A 7,194-nucleotide genomic window follows, 5' to 3' on the forward strand; every position below is an offset into this window, starting at 1 on the left:
CATGCATAATGTGTGGTAACAAACAAGGAAATATGCATGCCTAGCCATGCAAACACCTTAATCTTATTCACATAAGGCCTGTGCAATGTATCATACCCATCAGAGACACACACATAGGCTAGAAGCACACTGATGTATGTTTTTTAACTCTATGAAACCTCCTCCCTGCTTAAACTTGGCCTCCTCTCCTCTTGAACTTAGCCTCCTCTCTGTTTTCTCAGCCTCCTCTTCTTTTTCTTAGCCTCCTCAAGCTCATCCTCTTCTCCACTCTCTCCTCTACCAACATTGACATATTAAATAATAACTAAGATTAAGGCCTATGAAAAGTATAATATCTAAATTAGACATTATTTTGTATGGTTTGACATGCTTATTTTCTAGTGTTTTTCAAAAAAGCATCAATGTGCTTCTAGCCTATGTGTGTGTCTCTAACGGGTATGGTGCTTTGCACATGACTTACCGTGAATAATTTGAAGGCCAATGAAAAGTATCATATCCACGAGATATCATTTGCATAGTTGGGCATGCATATTTCATTGTTTCTTACTATGCATCATGCATGATTTTTAAGAAATATGCATCGTTATGCTTCTAGCTTATGTGCGGGTCTTCAATGGGCATGATACTTTATATAGGCCTTAATGTGAGTAATATTAAGGCCTATGTAAAGTGTCATACCCATTGGATATCATTTGCATCGTTTGGCATGCAATATTTCCTTCTTTCTTACCGTGCATCACGCAGTGTTAAAAAAATGCATTGGTGTGCTTTTAGCCATTGTGTGTGTCTCCGATTGGTATGATGCTTTTCATTGATGTGCTTCTAGCATATGTTTCTCATATTTGTATGGAACATGATTTGACATGGTGATTAGGCCCATAGTGACCTAGAAGCACACCAAGTCTTGTTTGATTTTACAAGAATACATCCATGGATTCAATGTTACCCTCTTGAGAACTAATTAGCTTAGGGTGTAGTAAGAGAAAGAATAAGCACCCTAAAACAAGGCCTTGATCTCCTCCAATTGCAAGAACTCCTAGCATGAATCTTTGTACCAACATTATTTAGGGCATTTCTTACATTTGGTGTTGTTAGATAAACCTTGGGGATTAATTCACCATGGTAGATCATGTTGAGATATTGTTATAGTTTTGTTGGCTTATGAAGTATATCTCTATGCCTAACTGCTCTTGGATGCCATTTTTCAATGAGAAATGGTCTAAATTAGGTTTGGAAAGAATAAAGTTTTGGTCTTAAAGCACTGTTCTTACAATATGTCACAAAAGAAAACCCACAAATCACACAAGGATGCCGTGTTGAAAAACAATCAACGTATTCCTTTTCTGCTGAGGGAGAACATAATGATATCCAATCTACATCAAATTATGTGAGTATATATATGCTATGTTTCCCTATTAGTTTTATGAGGTAATTTGACGTGTTTGATCAGTAAAGAATGATTAGAGTTTCCAAATAGTGAACCATTTTATCAACACTTTTATTGATGATTGTATGAAAAACATAATTGACTCTTTGAATTTTTCATAGACCTTACAGATGGAAATATCAATTGAACAGACTAGTATTTTTCACTGTTTGGATTCATGTTATGGATTTTTAAATCATTTAACTAGGATGGTTTGATAGATTGTAACAAGTCTAGTGTTCTTTTTGGAGATGTCTTCAAGGTCATCGGTTCGTGAAGAAGAAAATAATAAAGGCTATCTTTATCAATAGGTCTCGTGTGATTGTGCACAGTGTAAAGGTGTTATAAGGAGACTATGCACCATACCAATGAAACACATAAAGAATATGGTCACTTCTAGCCTTACGTAAGGTTGAGTTAAATGATAAGGTACAAAATCCATTTTTGCTATGTATGAAATTGTGATTGCAATGCTTCTTGTATGTGACTCCTTTGAGCTGATTTACTATATTCTTTCAATGTAGGAAAATAAAAGTTTAAGAGCACACACATTGTATCATTGTCCTCAAGAGTAAATGTTATCCCAAGGCTATCAAAATTCTCAAAGGGAAGAGGAAGACCCGGAGAAGCAATAAAATAAAAGCATTAAAGAGGAGGATGCACTAAATGAGGATGACAGTGTGTAGGAAATGATAAGAAATTACTTTGATGCTCCATCCAATGTTTGATGTTTTGCATGGATGTGTTTTAATGACTCGGTCACTAATAAGATTATAATTACAACTTTCGTCTACAAGGATCACAATTCTTTGATCATTCACATTAGCGAAAAAACCATCTCATCAACATAGCCTCTTACAAACACATAGACCTTGTGATAAAGGTACTAATAGTAATTTTAGCTAATTTGTTCATTGAGCTTATGAACAATGCCAATGGATTGCAAGCTCACTTGGATAGCCTACTTGCCACAAAGCGCAAGCTTATTTCTTATCTTTGGATTGTAATCTTGAAGAGACTCGATAAGATTCCTTCTAAAGTTCATCCGCGCATGCAGTCAAGAGACTTCTTATTCGGAACGTGTGAAGGTTGGCCCATTAGACAATCTCATTCTTTTTTGGCCTTTTGAGCTGTGCAGACTCATTCTCTATCTGAATTCTGCAGTCCTCCTTTTCCTTGACCTCTCGGATAGCATGGTCTCAATGTTACTTGACTGCTTAGGCAATGCCGCGCGTTCTTCTCTAGCCTCCGATCTCGATGTTATCCTGTGACACAGGCATGTTGGAGTTATAACATGTGTGATAAGGATCTCTGACTGTTGGGCTTGCATCTGCATCATGGCTTGCAGCATTTCTAACATGGCAGATAGTGTGATGGGGCTTTTGGTGCTGGTCAACCTGTCGCTGTGGATACCCCTCTTCCTCCTAGCTGGTGTTCTCATTTCAGTGCTCATGGTGGACGTGCTTGAGCATGTCATTGCCTTACCTTAACTGGTCCCACTAGATATTATGGATCTCCCACCATAGCTGAAGGGGCAGAGTCATGGAGAGGCCACCTGATGTAGAGGACACCTGAGGTGTCTTGGTTCCACTCCCAACACGATGACTGCTCCTGAAGAAAGTTTTTGACGCTCTGATCCAATCTCTCTTCCACTCCCAACACGACGACTGCTCCAAAAGAAAGTTTTTGACGCTCTGATCCAATATAGCGGGCATGAAACACCAATTTCTCTCATTAGTTTGACAATGCTATCTACTGAATATGGAAGCGTGAGTGCTAACTAGAAAGAGAGAGAAAATTCCCGTGCATATATAAGATTCATGATAAAAAACACAGACTGGTACATAGCGGAAGACTTCTGTGCTTACTTCTATGTTATTGCTTGTGGACTTGGCAATCACCAAGGGCAAGAATACATCTGTACACATACCTCGCTTAAGGGGGCTGCATATATCTCAGCTGTCCTCACTGGAGAGGCTGAATCTAGGGCTGGCTGTAGGAGCTAGAGGAGGCTAGATTCAACATGATGGGCCAAGGCTGGTGGGCTGAGGCTGAGGGCTGGAGAGGCTGCTGAAAGGGGCGGCTGATGCTAAGGATTAAAGGCTAGACTGCTCATCAGTAAATTGATGCCGTGGAGGACCTTTTACAGGCTCTTCGTCGCGATACATGCCAACCTCGCGGTGAGAACAGCTGACCTGTAACAGGCTGGCCAACAAGCCTGTGAGTGTTTTTGACCCCGCTAAGTGCTGCCATATGGCGGCTTGCTGGATCAGCTGCCCCCCTTGTTGGCTGATCTGCTGCAAGGCCTGTATGGCCGCTCTGTGGCAGACTGCAGGTGCTGCCAATGTGTCAGCCTGCTGTAACAGAGCTGACATGGCAGACCATGTGGCTGCCAGTCCTGGCTGATGTGGCAGGCTGAAGAGCTGTCCCCATGCACCTGCTGCCGAGAAGCTGCTGCCATCTGGGTTATTGGCAGGTCCTGTAGTTCTCCTTGGGTTAAGCAAAAAGCCATACGCTGATAGAGGATGTGACAGAAACAGTTGCTCAACAAACCACCCCTGCAGGAACACTGTGGCATTCCTGCCTGCTCGGCTCTGCATCCCTCTTACTCTGCTGCCTCCCATGCTCATTGGGAAAACCCTCACCCTTAACTTATTCCCATTGGAAAAGCCCAAGCCCGTATGGCTAGCCCCACCCCTTCATATCACCTAGGGAAGCAGTAAAGAATGACCAATTAATATACAGGTCATCTCGTTCTAAGCGAGGGCTACTTGCCGCTTGCAGTGTTCTGTAACCACAATGCATGCCCATTGGTACTGAGGGGCAACCTGTACACTGGTAATCTAGGGAAGGTTGTATCATTCCAGGTATACACAGGAAAGCAAGAGAGGTAGGTCTCACAGATAAAGCTTGCAAGAGACCAAGTCTGACTGCAGCCTGTAACAACTATACCATTGAGCAGAACTTGCAATCACTACAGAAGAAACTATTCATATGAACCATCGTCCCCACAAGAGCATGCATCACCCACAAACAGTGAAAGCAATGTTAATCTCTTAATGATATCTCTCGCTTTTCAATCTTTGTCACTTTGATGGTTGTACCTGCCTGGCATAGTTATTAGCTTAAAAGGTCTGGCCAACCTCTCAGTGTCCAAACAACACAATCTTCCTCGACCTCCTCTGGCATTGGCTCCACAATGGAATCCAACTGTGGCACATACCCTTCCTCCTTCAGTAGTCTTCTTCGCCTCTTCAGCTTGGCATATATTTCATCACCACGTGAGCGAGTTTTATCTCCTACAGTAAAATCATGCACTATTCTGTTAATCTCAATCCAAGCCCTCCCAGGCTTTTTCCATGCCCTTGCACATTTCCTCAGTTCTTGTATTTTGCGAACATGCCCCCACATTTCAGCATTGACATAAATGTTTGACATGAATACATACCCAACTGCCATGATGGGATCCAACAGGACAGCTTGTTCAAAGCATTCTCCCTAGCTGTACATTGCCATATTTTTTGCAAGCAGTCAGCAATGACATCCACCCACTAAGATCAGGTGACATTGGCATAGATTGAAGCAATCGCTCTGCCTCATTTAAACGTCCCACCCTACTGAGAAGAGCTACCATACAGTTGAAATGCTCATTGGTTGGTTCAATGCCATGGATGTCTTTCATAGATGTGAAATACTCATACCCTTCCTCCACTTTGCCTGCATGACTGCAGGCTGTGAGAATCATCCCATAAGTTGTACCATCTGGCTGAAAACCTTGTCGTTGCATGTCTGCAAAACATTTCTGGGCCAAGATAAAGCCTCGATGGCGAACGTCAGACCCAGATCTAAGACCCAGATCTATTGTATAGTTTCGTGGAGTTTGCTCTCTCATTCCTTGTTTGATCTTCTTTCCATCAGTTTCACGATTACTGTTTCTACTGTTGAGGGTATTTTATCTATAGGGAAGGGGCTACTCGAGGACTTTCTTGGGTCGGAAAGTCCTCGCAATATAGCTCACGATCTGGCGGGGTCTTTCCGACTAGGAAAGTCCTCCAGCAGGCCCTTCCCTTACATATCGCGAGCCATATTGCGAGGACTTTCCGAGCACGAAAGTCCTCAAGCAGGCCCTTCCCTACCATATCGGGATCCATATTGCGAGGTCTGTCCTTCAGGAGCCCCTTCCCCAAATCCCACTCTTCCCCCATGTGGAGGGCACATGGAGGGTCCCATTCCTAACTTAACCTCCTAACCGTGGTTTACTGAGAAACGACTAAATAATGAACAAAAAAAAATTGGTGTCATTCTTTATGTTCGGCGTTTTTGGTGATGTCGCGCGATTCGAAAGTTGAAACGTATCTCAAAAATGAACAGTGCGGTACTCGTAGACGAAGAAAATTGAAACGTATGTTGAGAATGAACACTTCTTCACACAAAAAATTCACACTTTATTTTTTGAGCGTTTTTCATCTATACAATGCTTTTGCATAATTTGGCCTATACGAAAATGGAGAGTCTTTATCACACTAGAGTTATGAGGCCATGAGAGGCGGAGTACATGTATTAGTATACAAACATGATTCAGGACGGAATTCTTGGACTGATTTATGATAGAATTATATGTAAACAGAATGTATAAACAAAGATAGTAGAGGACTTTCTGTGCGGAAAGAGTATTTATCTTGTTGCGATCACTTGTTGTGTGTTGGCACTTCCCCTGGCATTATGTTTATGACACGGTTATTGAAAATTGGTTGTTGGAGCAGACTTGACCGATTGAGGATTGTGTAGTTCTCGATGCCGAGTGCTTTTACTGCGTGTGGCCAGCCCCACAATCACCCCCTCCTCATATCGTGACACAGCATCTAGCATAGGCCCTAGCTCCACAGTCACAAGCACTCACACAAGCACAGGCCCGACCACACAGCCCTCCACCTCACAACATGGCACCGGGACATGCAACAAACAGCCTCTCTCTCGAGAAGGATAGGAAGACATGGGCACCAAGTAGTGGTACAACATCCTTAGCCCATGCTCTTTGCCGACCCGGAGTGACCAAATGAAGAGGAACCTGAAGAAGAAGTCGCCCAGCATCCACTAGATGAAGAAGACCAACCGTCTCAGGAATCCACTCCCGATCATGACACTTGGTACAAAGTGATCACTTCATTCAGGACGGTCGAGGATGTCACATATGTAAGCTGCTTCAAAGGAAAGATGTAGAGCTTTCATCTCACCCAGAAGGACATAATGGAAGTGAGAGCTCTCACTAAGCTCATCCAACGAAGTTTTCGCAAGTGGCGACAGGAGAATGATCGGTGAACACAGGGAGGTTACAGACGATCTGACTACGACCAAGTACCCCAAGCCGATGGTGATGCAAATCTCCAACCAAAGTGGTGGGTTCCATTTTTGAAACACAGTGTGTTTTGGAGGACTTACTGCTGCGCAGGGCTCGAATGACGGATCGACCCCACATACATGATCGGCGATAATGGAGTTGGCCAAATTTTGAGAAGATTAAGGAAGCAGATCCCAATATTGCATACAAATTTCCTCCCTTCAACTTCCTGGAAGTTAGCTCTTCACCCACTCCGGCCGCCAAGATGGAAGAGTTCAACACAACATTCGCATCAGTGGATCCAGCAGTTGTGGTGACCATGCATTTTTTTTTTACTGCTCATCATTTTGCTGTTGGACCTGCCTGCTATCAACCTGCCAGCGCAAGAGCATCACCAGCGGCCTCAATGAGGGCCCCTTATTTCCTCAAG

The sequence above is a fragment of the Dipteris shenzhenensis genome, chromosome 3 (genome assembly GCF_047967505.1).
Source record: "Dipteris shenzhenensis isolate YYH24624 ecotype China chromosome 3, Dip_SZ_1.0, whole genome shotgun sequence".
Lineage (NCBI taxonomy): Eukaryota > Viridiplantae > Streptophyta > Polypodiopsida > Gleicheniales > Dipteridaceae > Dipteris > Dipteris shenzhenensis.